At 44.4% G+C, this 15,012-nt stretch overlaps 1 protein-coding gene and 1 non-coding gene across 16 annotated transcripts in view; one reads left to right on the forward strand and one right to left on the reverse strand.

Moving 5' to 3' along the window:
- Nucleotides 1-15,012, reverse strand: part of DLGAP1 (DLG associated protein 1) — a 791,650-nt gene that overhangs the window by 179,158 nt on the left and 597,480 nt on the right. The gene's annotated exons all lie outside the window — the stretch shown is intronic.
- Nucleotides 829-957, forward strand: LOC114110523 (small nucleolar RNA SNORA70). The gene has a single exon (XR_003586774.1). It is a non-coding gene; the product is annotated as a small nucleolar RNA SNORA70 (small nucleolar RNA).

The raw sequence follows: 15,012 nt of genomic DNA on the forward strand, positions 1-15,012 counted from the left end.
TTCCTTTTCAGATTATTTTCCATTATAAGTTATTATAAGATATTGAATATAGTTCTTTGTGCTATATAGTAAATCCTTGTTGGTTATCTATTTTTATATATATTGGTGCATATCTATAAATCCTCTACCCCTAATTTATCCCTCTCCCTCCCTTTTCCCCTTTGGTAACCATATTTGTTTTCTATGTCTGTGAATCTGTGTCTGTTTTGTAAATCAGTTGGTTTGTGTTATTTTCTAAGATTCCACATTGAATGAATAACATTTTCAATGTTCATATTAAACTCAGGAGTGATATGGTACCACAAACAGATAATATCTGCAATGATGATGACATTTCACTATTAATTAAGATCTTCTATAATGATTATTTTAATGTGAGCTAGAAACATTTTTATGATGAAGATCAATGAAGAAAAAAATGTGAATAGAAAGTTCAGCCAAAGGTGAGTTTAAACAGAGCAGCCTACTTGAAGATATTTCTCTGTGTAGACTCTTCCCTTATAGGTCTTCTAATATTAGCTGATTAGGCATTAGATGATTAGGCATTCCAGACACAAAAGTCACGTGAGAAAATGGTGAGACTCTCCTCTCAGTCAACCCCAAATTGACTTTGATCAGGACTAGCATTTCTCCATCAAGGTAGGAATATTGCCATCGGAGGGACTGGGCACATACCGGATGCCATAAATGAGGTTGACATCTCCAACTACTAAGTCAGAAAGCTGAAAAAATATAGAATATCTCAACAGGCAAAAGTGCAGCGTCTCTGAATGGCATATGAAATTTCCATCAAAATGGCTTGATCTGGAAGGGTTTTATAAAAATAAACTGCTTTCCAGCCCTGTACTCTTCTCCCCCTGGGAACCCAGTGGGCAGTGGCTGCAGACAGCAGCCTCCTCGGTAGTGTATGCAGCCTGTTGTCTGTACAGGTTGCCCTAAGGGACCTTGGAGACAGCCCTTTCCAGTGGACATTCATGACTGGCATGCTGGCCCCAGTCTAGGCTCCAGACAGGTATGTGTGTTGCCTTTGGAAAGCCCCAAGGTGAAGTGGCCAGGGTCCACACCGGCCAAGTCTTTATGTCTATCTGCACCAACCTGCAGAACACGAGCATGTGACTGAGGCCCTCTGCAGGGCCAAGTTCAAGTTCCCTGGCTGCCAGAAGATTTGCATCTCCAAGAAGTGGGATTTACTAAGTTTCATGTGGATGAGTTTGAAAAAAACACGGTGGCAGGAAAGCGGCTCATCCCCAGTGACTGTGAGGTCAAATAATCCCTAGTGATGGCCCCCGGACAAATGATGGCTCTGCACTCGTGAGAGCCTCGGTGCCGTTCTCTCCTTAGTCACGCCCACCAGTGAATTCTACTTTCAGTATAAGTACAAAAACTGTTTGTTTTTTGTAAACAAACAAAAAAAGCTGCTGTCCTTTCTCTATGAATATGTTAAGGTTGATGTAACCCTACATTCAGAGAAGGCCATGGCATCCCACTCCAGTACTCTTGCCTGGAAAATCCCATGGACGGAAAAGCCTGGTAGGCTACAGCCCATGGGGTTGCAAAGAGTCAGACATGACTGAGCGACCTCATTTTCACTTTTCATTTTCATGCATTGTAGAAGGAAATGGCAACCCACTCCAGTGTTCTTGCCTGGAGAATCCCAGGGACGGGGGAGCCTGGTGGGCTGTTGTCTATGGGGTCGCACAGAGTCGGACACGACTGAGGCGACTTAGCAGCAGCAGCAGCAGCAGCAGTAGCAGCAGCAGCAGCAACCCTACGATTGTTTCATAAACGTATAATAATTATAAATGCTGGAAAGAAGACACATACACAAACCTCTCTTTGTGGAGGCTTTTGTGTGTCATCTGTTAAAAATTATCTGTGCATTTAGTTTGTCCCTTGGAGTGCAAGAAGATCAAACCAGTCAGTCCTAAAGGAATCAGTCCTAAATATTCATTGGAAGGACTGATGCCGAAGTGGAAGCTTCAATACTTTGGGCACCTGATGCAAAGAGCTTACTCATTGGAAAAGACCCTGATTCTGGGAAAGACTGAAGGCAGGAGAAGGGGACGACAGAGGATGAGATGGTTAGAAGGGCATCACCAACTCGATGGACATGAGTATGAGCAAGCTCTGGGAGTTGGTGATGGACAGGGAAACCTGGCATGCTGCAGTCCATGGGGGTCACAGAAAGTTGGACATGACTGAGGGGCTGAACTGAACTTAGTTTGTCCATTTGTCCTAAAGTTTTGAGCTAGAATTGCAAAAGACATTAGTTATTCAATTTAACACAGGCTTAAAATTGTCAAAGCATTCGGATTTCTACTAAGTCTCTTTCTCTGTCAGGAAAGGGTATTTTCCTGTCGAATGATACTGACAATGAAAAAACCTTATCAGGCCCATGAAGTCTCCTTGAAACACAAAGAATCTCTTCCGGGTGGAGAACGGCTTATGTAGGTAGCCCTGAATGATCTAGCTTTTGAAAGGGCAGCAGAGGGCCACCTGGCTGTTAAGACTCAGGCTCCAGAGGAAGCTCCACCAAACTGGTCCTCTTTGGCACCTCCCCACAGATTCCAGGCTACCACCGTGGGTGCCGGATGCTACGTCTCTCCCTTTGCCTTGTTGCCTAGTGACAGGTGCCACATGCTCTTCCCTCCCTGTTGTCACGACCACAACATGATGGAGAAGCTGTATAGTCCTGCTTATAATCAGTGGGCTGATCGAGTAGGTCATTTATCCAAATTCATTTATTTATTTAACAATTATGTACCGAATACCTGTTAGGTATCAGGTACCACGCTAGGTGCTAGGATAGTTGGGAATGTTAATCTAATTCTCGCCCTCAAGGTGCTTATAATTTAGGGGCCTGGGGAGAGCACAAGCCTGAGCACAAAACAAACAAGGGGAGAAGTCTAATAAAAGTCCCTATGACATGTACTATGAAAGATATAGTACACAGTGTCCTGGAGACTCCCATGGACAGAGAAGCCTGGCAGGCTATGGTCCATAGGGTCACAAAGAGACATGACTGAAGCAACTTAGCGTAAAGGATATAAGTGAAGGCTGAGACAGGAAATAGATGGAGAGTCTGTGGATTCCTGGCTTGAGTGACCGGGTAGGGTGATCACCATGGACGGAGCACTGAGCTGGAGTGAAGGGCAGGGGAAAGTGTCCTGAGGTGGGTGTGCCTCCCTCTGCTGCAGGGAGGGAAGCATGGCCCGAGGGGAAGAAACAGCGGAGACTCACAGGAGAGGGCATCAGAGAGGAGAGGGCTGTGTGTGTGTGTTCTGGGAGAGGAGTCCAGGCTGGAGGATGTCAGGTCATCACACCTCTTAAAGCTTCCAGTGACCCACTGGGGGTAAGGTCATGAGCAAAGTATTGGTATTTAAAATAAACATGCCTTTGCTCTAAAAAATGATAACATGGAAGCTGATGGTTAAGTAGTTTACCCAAAGGTCACTTTCCTAATTCCCTGGTGAGTGTTTTTCATGGTAAATGATGTTCCCTCTCATATTTCTGCTGATTTCAAAGAAATCATGCTGATTCATTACCTAAAAGTAATCTCACCTGGGGGTCAGATATTAATCTTTGCCCCAATATGATTTCTTTCTGCCTGTTGGCAGCCATCCCTGCAGAGAGCCTGGCAGAGTAAACCTTGCTCAGCATTGACACTTGGCTGGGAGTTGGCAGGAGGGCGAAGGGCTGCGCAGGTGTCCTAAGGGCTGCGCAGGTGTCCTGAGAGGCTGCCGGACTTGCGTATGTGAAACTAGACTTCGATTCCATTTCGAAGTTATTCATTGCTTATTTAGTATGTAGTGCCGAAGTGCCAGGAGTCCTTAACGAGGAAAGCAAATGGGCAGAAGACCTAAATAGACGTTTTTCCAAATAAGACATACAGATGGCCAACGGGCACATAAAAAGATGCTCAATGTTGCTAATTATTAGAGAATCAAATCAAAACTACAATGAAGTACCACCTCACACTAGTCAGAACAAATCTACAATGAGGTATGACCTCACACTAGTCAGAATGGCCATCATCAAAAAGTCTACACATTTTAAATGGCACTCGCATTTAAAAAGTAATATTTATGTGATTTCTCGTCATACAGATCTGAGGTTCACTGCGTGTTTTTCCATCCTGGGGGGTACTCAGGGTGGAATTGACTTTCCACTTCCACAGTATCTTCTTTTTTTTGAGGTATCTCCATACTGTTCTCCATAGTGGCTGCACCAATTTACACTCCTACCATCAGTGAAGGAGGGTTCCCTTTTTTCCACATCTTATCCCGCGTTTGTTATTTGTAGACTTTTTGATGATGGTCATTCTGACCTGTGTGAGGTCGTACCTCATTGTAATTTTGATTTGCATTTCTCTAATAATTAGCGATGCTGAGCATCTTTTCATGTGCCTGTTGGCCATTTGTCTGTCTTCTTTGGAGAAATGTCTTTTTAGATCCTCTGCCCATTTTTTGATTGGGTCTTTCTGTTGTTGTTGTTACTGGGTTGTGTGAGCTGTTTGGAAATTAAGCCATTGTTGGTTACATCATTGGCAAATATTTTCTCTCATTTGTAGATTGTCTTTTCATTTTTTTTTTTATGGTTTCCTTTGCTGTGCAAAAGCTTATAAGTTTGTTTAGGTCCCCATTTGTTTGTTTGTTTGTTTTTTTTCAGTTTAGTTCAGTCGCTCAGTCATGTCTGACTCTTTGTGACCCCATGAATTGCAGCATGCCAGGCCTCCCTGTCCATCACCAACTCCCGGAGTTCACTCAAACGTCCATCGAGTCGGTGATGCCATCCAGCCATCTCGTCCTCTGTTGCCCCCTTCTCCTCCTGCCCTCAATCCCTCCCAGCATCAGGGTCTTTTCCAATGAGTCAACTCTTCGCATGAGGTGGCCAAAGTATTGGAATTTCAGCTTTAGCATCAGTCTTTCCAATGAACAACCAGGGCTGATCTCCTTCAGAATGAACTGGTTGGATCTCCTTGCAGTCCAAGGGACTCTCAAGAGTCTTCTCCAACACCACAGTTCAAAAGCATCAATTCTTCGGTGCTCAGCTTTCTTCACAGTCCAACTCTCACATCATACAAGACCACTGGAAAAACCATAGCCTTGACTAGACGGACCTTTGTTGGCAAAGTAATGTCTCTTGTTTTTTTAAATTTATTTATTTTAATTGGAGGCTAATTACTTTACAATATTGTGGTGGCTTTTGCTATGTATCGACATGAAACAGCCGTGGATGTTCCCATCTTGCTCCCCACCCCACCCCTCTGGGCTGTCCCAGAGCACCAGCTTTGGGCGCCCTGCTTTGTGCATCTAATTTGCACTGGTCATCTATTTTACACATGGTAATATACATCTTTCGTGCTATTCTCTTATTTTTGCTTTTATTTCTATTGCCTTGGGAGACTGACCTGAAAAAACATTGGTACAGATTTATGTCAGATAGTGTTTTGCCTATGTTCTCTTCTAGGAGTTGTATGGTGTCATGAAAGTGAAAGTGTTAGTCACTCAGCTGTGTCTGACTCTGCAACCCCATGGACTGTAGCCCTCCAGGCTTCTCTGTCCATGGGATTCTCCAGGGAAGAATACTGGTGTGGGTTGCCATTCCCTTCTCTAGGGGATCTTCCTGACCCAGAAATCGAACCTGGGTCTCCTGCATTCCAGGCGGATTCTTTACCATCTTAGCCACAAGGGAAGCCCTTACGCCATAGAACTATAGTGTCATGGTTCTAGACTATTTTAAGGTGGAGGCCCAACTTTGTAGCGAAGAGTGCTCTGAATCTGGAGCTACATTATGAGATAGTCATAGCATAAAAAACCCAGAATAGTCCATCTTAAGTCATCTGCCCTCTTAATGAAGCAAGAAGCTGGGAGAGGTCAAAAAAAGAAAAAAAAAAAGATAATGTCAGATATGACATGATCTCCCCTGATAAGTTTAATTGCAGTCAGAACTGAAACAATGAATTTGTGGGTTCTTGCCCAGAAATAAAGAGAACTAATTGAGATCATCAGAAGTGTCATCTTAAGGGACTTCCCCAGAGGTCCAGTGGTTAAGACTCTGAGCTTCCAATGCTAGAATGCTAGGGGCATGGGTTTGATCACTGGTCAGTGAACTAAGATCTCACATATTGCTGCTGTAGCAAAAAAAAAAAAAGCACTAAACCCAACCAATCAAGCCATGAAAAGCTAGATGGAACCTTAAATACATGTTACAAAGTGAAGGGAGCCAACTGGAAAAGGCTACATACTGTATGATTCCAACTCTGTGACATTCTGGACAAGGCAAAACTACGGAGACAGTGAAAAGCTCCTTGGTGACCAGGGTTGGAGGGGAGGGAGGGATGAAGGGGCAGAGCACAGAGGATTTCTAGGGCTCAGAAGCTGTTCTGACATGACAGAGGTGGATTATTGTAATTTTGTCACAAATCATAGAATGTGCAAAGGAGTGAACTGTAAACTGTGGGCTTTGGGTGATACTGGTGTGTCAGTGTAGGTTTATCAGTTGTCACAAATGTACCTCTTTGATGGGGCTGTTGATAACGGGGGAGTCTGTGCATGTGGAAGCAAGGAGTGTGATGGAAATCTCTACTTCCCGCTCAGTTTTGCTGTGAACATAAAATTACTCTAAAAAGATAAAATCTACTTTGAAAAACGAAAAGGGTGAGAAAGCCTGGAAATGAGATCATTGTGTTCTAAGCCCTGGCAAAGATCACTGATGGTCAAACTAGCTGATGAGAGAACCTCGGGCAGGTGGGCTGAGTTGATCAAGAAGCGCTTCTGTTCTCTCTCCGTTATACCAATCATGCAAGTTTATTTGTTCATTCAACAAAATGCACTGCCTTCTGGCTGTGTGCCAGGTACTATGCTTGAGCCTGTGATATATAAAGAAGTCCTTGGCCTAAGGAAGCCCATAGCCATCAGAGGAAACAGACAAGTTGGACAATAAAAGTCTTGGATTATAGGGACTTCCATGGTGGTCAAGTGATGAATACATTGTTCTTCCACTGCAGCGGGTGTGGGTTTGATCCCTGGTTGGGGAACTAAGATCCTATGTGCTGTGCTGTGCAGCAAACCAACACACACACACACGCGTGGTATGATTCCATCGCTCAGGCCTGTCCGACTCTTTGTGACTGCATGGACTGTACCCGCCAGGATCCTCTGTCCATGGGCTTTTCCAGGCAAGAACACTGGAGTGGGTTGCCATTTCCTCTTCCCGAGGATCTTCCTGACTTGGGGATTGAACCCGAGTCTCCTGTGGCTCCTGCATTGCCAGCGGATTCTCCACTTTCTCAGCCTCGGATGATAAATATCAGGATAAAGATTTCCACCAGAAATTATTAAGCTGGGTCTCTAGTACAATTCTATCCTGACAATTTGGATGGATGATTCCAGCTCTCCTGTTTATTTTCAGATTAGAAGATTAGAGGTGAAGGTCAGATCTGATGGTCCACGTTCTTATGTAACTAACTGTAGATCTCTTGAATAACTTCTTCCCCTGATAAACATATCTAGCCAAATTCATTTCAATTCATTGGTTAATATTATTTGTTTTTGACTGATATTACATGCTATATATTAGTAAATAGATTCCACTCGGTTCTGGGAATACCAGAGGCTAGTTCTACATTAATGCAAGCAAATTAAAGAGGAAAATAGATTCACAATGCTAATATTTCTGTGTAGCTTGACAGTCAGATGTTAGAAGCTATAAACTGCCAAGTTAAAAAGTAACAAAAAGAACCAAAATACATTTTTCTGTTATTGGGAATCCAAGCTGAGAAAGAAGACTTCTTTCTACCCCCAAATTAGGGCTGCTTGCCTCCCACCCCCCACCCCCATCTCCCAGCAGCTGGTACCCTACCTCCACCCTCCTACTATCAGAAATAATTTTCAGCAGCTGTCTGAGGAAAGTTCTGCAGCCATTGCCAAATCTGGGGCTCAGTTGCGTCCATACGCTGTTCCTGTAACTCTATGCCAGTATCTTCCTATGAGCGTGTGATCAGGTATAGGCAGCTCAGATCTCCCATGTGAACCTTTGAAAACCAGGGCCATGCTCAACCTGCCAGGCACCCAAAGCCTCATCTTCCTTTTCCTCCTTGTGACAAGGTAACTGATCAGGAAGAATATGTAAGGGTCAGTGATAGGATTTGCGGTAATTGCAGGTTCTTAGAAGCAAGAGTTCTGAGAAGCCATTTGTGGTCTCAATGTTATCTGGAATGTCATGGAATGTCGGTGCTGTCGCCTGTTTGAGGCTCACTTAGGCGTCTCTATCTGCGATGCTGTCCCCTCTTAGAAGAGCAGGCCTGCCAACTGCCACTTTTCCTCGCTGCTGGCAGGAACGCTCCTCATTAAAGGGATGGTGGCTGTGGGCCAATCATTCCATTCTTTCTACTTGGCTCAACTTCTTACACTGTTTTTGGAATCAACTGAGAGATTAGCATTGAAACATATATGTTACCGTACATAAAACAGCTAGTGGGAAGCTGCTGTGTAACAGAGGGAGCTCAATCCCGGGGCTCTGTGATGACCTAGAGGGGTGGGATGGGCTAGGGGGCGGGAGGGAGGTTTAAGAGGGAGGGGATATATCTATACAGATCGCTGACTCACGTTATTGTACGGCAGAAACTAACACAACATTGTAAAGCTATTATCCTCCAATTAAAAATGAATTTAAAAGCCAAAGAAAGAAATATAATAAAGAAAAATTCATTAAAAAACTGTTCTATTGGAATACAACATATATGCAAAAAAGCATATAAGTTTACAACTGGTTGCTGTGTACTCTCAGTCATGTCCCGACCTCTTTGCGACCCCATGGGGTGTAGCCCGCCAGGCTCCTCTGTCTATGGGACTTTCCAGGCAAGAATACTGGGGTGGGTTGCCATTGCCTTGTCCCAAGGAGCTTCCCCCACCCCACCCCCATCAAGGAAGAGAACGTGATGAGTGTCCCAGAGGCTCGCTGCCAATCCCCATCCCCTCTCTTCCCCAAAGGTTCCTGCCCTCCTCGCATTTCACACCCCGTTCAGCTTGCTTTTAACTCAGATAAGTGGGGTCATAAAGGATGTGTCCTTTTGTGTGTCTGGGTCCTTCACGCAACATGGTGTGCATGAGAGTCGTCCTAGTTGTTTGGCACAGCTGTTGTTTACTTAACTGGTATAAGTGCTCCATTGTCTGCCTGTCCTCTCATTTATTTATCTGTCGACGGACATTTGTACTTTGGGGCTGTTAAAAGTATACCACTATGAATTACTTGTATGTCTTTTGGTGGTATGGGCTTGCATTTCGGTTGTGTATATATATTATACACTGGGTTGTAATAATTACTGTAATGACTGGCTCGCAAGCTTTGCCTTTTAGGGGAAGGGACAGTTCACCCTGGGCCCCAAGAACCCCTGCATGTCTTTCCCAAGGGTGCAGACATCAAGCCACATCCATCCCTGATACTGAGCAGTTCCTGTAGCAGTTCATATAGACAAGACAGGTCCAGGCGAGCATGGTGTGGTTACTGCTTGCTCCTCAGGGGAAACAGGGGACTGGCTTGTTTGCTGCTTCCTTCCAAAGGTGCTGAGCCCTGGGTCCCACGCCCCTCAAATGCAGAGCAACCTGCTGAGTGACCAGCTTTCATCTGGACCCACCACGTTGCCCAGTGGGCTCAGGAGGCACAGGAGCCAGCATGACCATTTGATGTTCCTGGTGGTTGCTGTGCTGCGGGTAAGAAACTGTGTTGCTAGTGATTTTTCACATCTTAGAGACCACTTCTGGCTACTGTGGGGTGTGGCAGCCCTGCTCTGCTCATTACCCGGGCATCTCCTTTGGGGTCTTATTATCCCTTGCTTGTCTATAAGGCTGGGGTTCTTTCCTGATAGAGCTCATCAACTGTAGTGGGTGATGCTAATCATTGCCCAAAGTAGTGTGTGAGATTTCTTGTTCTTCTGACCCCCCGTTTTTTAAAACTGAAGTATAGTTAATTTACAATACTGTGTTACTTTCAAGTGTATACCAAGCGATTCAGATATCTGTATCTAACGATATATATGTGTGTGCATGCGTGCTAATTCAGTGTGTCCAGCTCTTTGCGACCCCATGGACTGTAGTCCGCCAGGCTCCTCTGTCCGTGGGATTCTCCAGGCAAGAATATAGGAGTGGGTTGCCATGCCCTCCTCTAGGGGATCTTCCTGACCAACTATATGTGTGTGTGTGTGTGAGTATAAAATTCAGATTATTTTCCATTACACGTTATTAGAAGATATTGAGTAGCTCCTTGTTTACCTATTTTATATGTAATAGTGTGTATATATTAATCCCAAAGTCCTAATTCATATCTCCCCTCCCCCTCACTATTCCTTTTGGTAACTATTAAGTTTGTTTTCTATGTCTGTGAATCTATTTCAGTTTTTAGATAAGTTCATTTGTATCATTTTTTAGATTCCATATCTAAGTGATATCATATGGTATTTCTCTTTCTGACTCATTTCATTTAGGATGATAATCTCTAGGTCCATCCATGTTGCTGCAGATGGCATTATTTTTTTCTTTTTTATGACTAATAGCACATTGTGTATATATACCACATCTCTATCCATTCATCTGTTGGTGGGTATTTAGATTGCTTCTGTGTCTTGGCTATTGTATATAGTTGACCCAAAATTTTAAGACTTTTCTATCACTCGTATTTTACTGATGATTGTATGTGTAATACTTTGATATTATCAAATAGGATAATTCTGACAGCTCTGTGAGGTCAGCATTATTTTAGAGATTAGGGCACTGAAGACAGAGGGTTAAGGGAAACATTTGGTTTTATACAACTATGACCACAACAGTAACCATCACATATAAACAAGTAGTTACCTATTACCTATCAGCCCCTGTGTTGGGCGCTTTATATCTGAGTCATTCATAATCATGCTCCAACATAGGTATTACAGTTATTCCCAGTGACCAGCTCAATGAATCGACATGCAGTGAAGTGAATTCACATGTCCACAGTCACACAGTTGTTGGCAGAGCTTTCAAGGTTTGAATCCAGGGTGAGCCTGACCTCTGGCCATCACACTCCTGGTCTAGATCTGGTACATACTTGAACCCACGTTCTCAGAACCCAGAGCTGGTGCTCAGTTCACCACCCATTTTGCTGACCCCAAACCTCCAACAACCGTCACCCTGTTTGTCTTTCCTATTAGTGCACAATTTAACCACCAGTGATCAAGCAGAGTGAAAAGAGAGGCATCTGTGCAAAGTTGCTTCAGTCATGTCTGACTCCTCATGACTCTATGGACTGTGGCCCACCAGGCTTCTCTGTCGATGGGATTCTCCAGGCAAGAATACTGGAGTGGGTTGCCATGCCCTCCTCCACGGGATCTTCCCAACCCTGGAATCGAACCTGCGTCTCCTGCATCTCCTGCATTAGCAGGCAGGTTCTTTATCACTAATACCACCTGGGAAACCCTAAAAGAGAGGGAGGAGAGTGGAAAGTTTGTCTCATTCCTGTACCAGATCATCAGCTTCTGGATAACAGATCGTTCCCTGAATATATTAATAAAATTACATTCAAAGGGGAATGCAAATCCCTGGAAATTGAGAAGAGTATGTGTGGCTAATTTTAAAGGAAAAGTTAATTTTGCCTTTGAAGGTTCTCCCTCTCATCACCACCATCTGGAGCTCTCTGTCTCCAGGGAACTCAGTTCTAGAAGGTCAGGAGGGGTGCATAGTAATGCCTCTGTGTTAGCAGAGTCCAGAGGAAATGAATGCTCAGAAATTCACCGGTCTCGTGGTTTTTGGTCTCACTGTGCTCCAGTGGCCTCAGCCTGCCCTCCCGGAGGAGCAAACACATGATTAACTTCACACCTAATTCTTGGGCTTCTTTGCTTCAGGACCTTGGCCACTCTTGGGGCTAAGCTGACTCTCCATCATAACCTAAAAGTGAAAGTGCTTTTCTAACTTACCGCCCCCCTCCCCTGCCTCACTGCCAGCATGTTTTTTTGGCGACATCACACTATTTCTCTAACCCTGAATATGATAAAGGGGGAGATTATGTAACATTTGCTTACTTGCCATTTTAAGAAGCCAATTCAAAGAGATCCTTGGGAAAATTATTTTAAATGCATGTTTTATAAGATCACTTTCTACAATTTAAAAACCTGTATGGTTTTTCAATGATGGTTCAAAGTTTCTCTTTAAATATCCATCCATATATGGGACTGGGTATTGGCAGAGTGGGAGTAGGGATTTAACATGGATGTTCAGTGGGAAATCCTGAAATACTCCCCAGCGACTGGGGGCTTCTCACCAAATAATGTGCTCAGTCTCTCAGTCATGTCTGACTCTTTGTGGCCCCATGGACTCGAGCCCACCAGGCTCCTCTGTCCATGGGATTCTCCAGGCAAGAGTACCAGAGCGGGTAGCCATTCCCTTCTTCAGGGGATCTTCCTGACCCAGGGATTGAACCTGCATCTCTTGTGTCTCCTGCATTGGCAGGTGGATTCTTTACCACTAGTGCCACCTGAGAAGCCCTCTCACGGGGTTGGAGGGGGGATTTTAATATCAACTTCCAAAGTGATCACTTCAGGAAATAAACTAAAGGGAATATGATGAAGAAAAAAAAGTAGATAATTTCATAAAAATGGAGGTGGTGGAAAATCTGCGTATGTGGCTGGGGGAGGGGTGTACAGGGGTATACATGCTTGTATCATAAAACAAATCCCCTCGAGTCCTGTTGGTTATTGTTTCATATCGAAAGTAAGGGAAAGAAAGCAATTTTCAGCATTTGTACTTGGAATTGTTTATACAACATTGTTAGGGTCATCTAGTCTTGGAAAAAACATACGAACAACAACAACAACAAAAAAACAGAGAGATGTAAATGTCACCTCAAGAGTGTCTGGGGTAGAGCCTTCTGTTTTGATTCTGAAAGGTATTTCAAATCTGTGCTGCGTTTGAGTGGATCCACAAGATCAGGTCAGAAAAATGCCTTGCATCTGATGTGAAATACTGTTTCTTTCGATAGAATAGAACAATTCAGCCAACAATAGTTGGTCCTTTGACCCCCTGGGTATGAAAGAGGAAAAGTTAATGAGAGGCGAGTTCTTCAGATCTAGTGTAGGATTTGTGGGATGGGGACATCATCTTCTGAGATCAGGGAAATGAGATATGTGCGTGAGTCTGTAGAACCCAAGCAGAACAAATCCTCCCAAAGCAAGTGGCCCATTCTTTTGTTTTCGCTTTTTGTCAGCTCCTCACTTTGCATGTTTGCCAGTGAGACCCACTTGAGAAGAATTTCTGATGAAAGACCTAGTATCTATAAAAGAAAAATTTAATTGTGCGTATCGGGGTTTTGAACTAATTATCTCTTATGATGCATGTAAAAAGCAGGTCATGCCCCTTTAGCAGATGTCGGGAAGATGAACCTTTCTGATGGAAGCATATAAGTCATCTGTAAAGGCAGTTTTCTTGACAGTGTGGGCTGAGGGCCCAGGTTTCTCAGGGTTCCTCTCAGGGAATCTCTTACTAGAATCTTAACAGAGAGAGACCCGAGCACAGTGGCAGAGCCTGAAGACACACACACACACCCCTGAGAATACGCAGAGTCAAAATTTCTGGAGCTGAACCATCATGTTGGTGAATAGAAAGGCTAAATGCGGCTCTGGGAAAGAACAAATGATCACTGAGCTGGGGATGAAAGTGCCCTGGGAGGGCAGGTGGATAGGTGAAGAGAAAGGATGAGGATGTCACGGAAGGGTGGATCCTGCCGTGGGGACCTGCCTGTGCTGTGCAGGCTCTGGCTGTGGCCCTGAGCCCACGCTCCATGGTACCTCCCAGTCCTGCAGCCTTGCAAGTCACGCAGCACCTGCCCAGGAGACTCCCCTGGGGACTTCCCAGGTGGTCCAGTGGTTAAGACTCCACGCTTCCAATGCAGGGGGCATGGGTTTGATCCCTGGTCAGGGAACTAAGATCCCACATGCCATGCAGTGTGCCCCTCACCCCCTCCAAAAAAGCCAAGAGAATCCACTGGCATCTAAAACTCAGTTTATCCCAACCCGCCCTCACCCCCACATTTCTTGCTACTCTGCTTCTTCCTCCTGCCAGCCCACAGCTGCAGAGTGATGAAGTCTTCCTGCCCTGCCTTCTATAGCAGCTCCCAAATTTCTCTCCACTTTGCCCTCTTCCCTTCTGTTCTAATCTCAGAGCCTTAGCCATGGTGGGGTCTTCCTGTCTGTCTCCCTAATCTGAAAAAGTAACACAATCAGTTTTTACCATAATGCCAAAACCTTCATAGGTTTCCATCACCTACCAAATGAAGCCCAAACCCACAAGAATCCTTCCACGCCTCTGGGATCAGGATTAATGTTCTCATGGATGGTGAAGCCAACTGTTCTACTGAATATTGTGCAAATTAAGCTCAAGGGTCTTTTCTTGTACTTGGACCATCCCTGTGTTCTAAATGTAGCCTCTTCATTTTGATCGCCTCCTCTCACTTTGCTTGTTAATATTCTATTTATTTGGGGCTTCCCTAATAGCTCAGCTGGTAAAGAATCTGCCTGCAATGCAGGAGATCCCCTCCTCTCTCTTTGCTTGTCAATATTCCATTTATTTAAGATCCAGTTTAAATTGCACCTCCTCCAGGAACTTTGCTCTCTTGCCAACAGATGGAAGCTATCTTTTCCTCCTCAACATCCTTATAATAGTCACTGCATAGTTTCTTTCTTTCTTCTTTTCTGTGGCCACACAGTGAAAGCAAAGTCATCACTTTGCTGACAAAGGTCCATCTAGTCAAAGCTATGGTTTTCCCAGTAGCCATGTATGGATGTGACAGTTGGACCATAAAGAAGGCTAAGTGCTGAAGAATTGATGCTTTTGAATTATGCTGGAGAAGACTCTAGAGAGTCCCTTGGACGGCAAGATCAAACCAGTCAATCCTAAAGGAAATCAACTGTGAATATTCACTGGGAAGATGATGCTGAAGCTCCAATACTTTGATCACCTGATGCAAAGAGCTGACTCATTGGAAAAG

Source organism: Ovis aries, chromosome 23 (genome assembly GCF_016772045.2).
Source record: "Ovis aries strain OAR_USU_Benz2616 breed Rambouillet chromosome 23, ARS-UI_Ramb_v3.0, whole genome shotgun sequence".
NCBI lineage: Eukaryota > Metazoa > Chordata > Mammalia > Artiodactyla > Bovidae > Ovis > Ovis aries.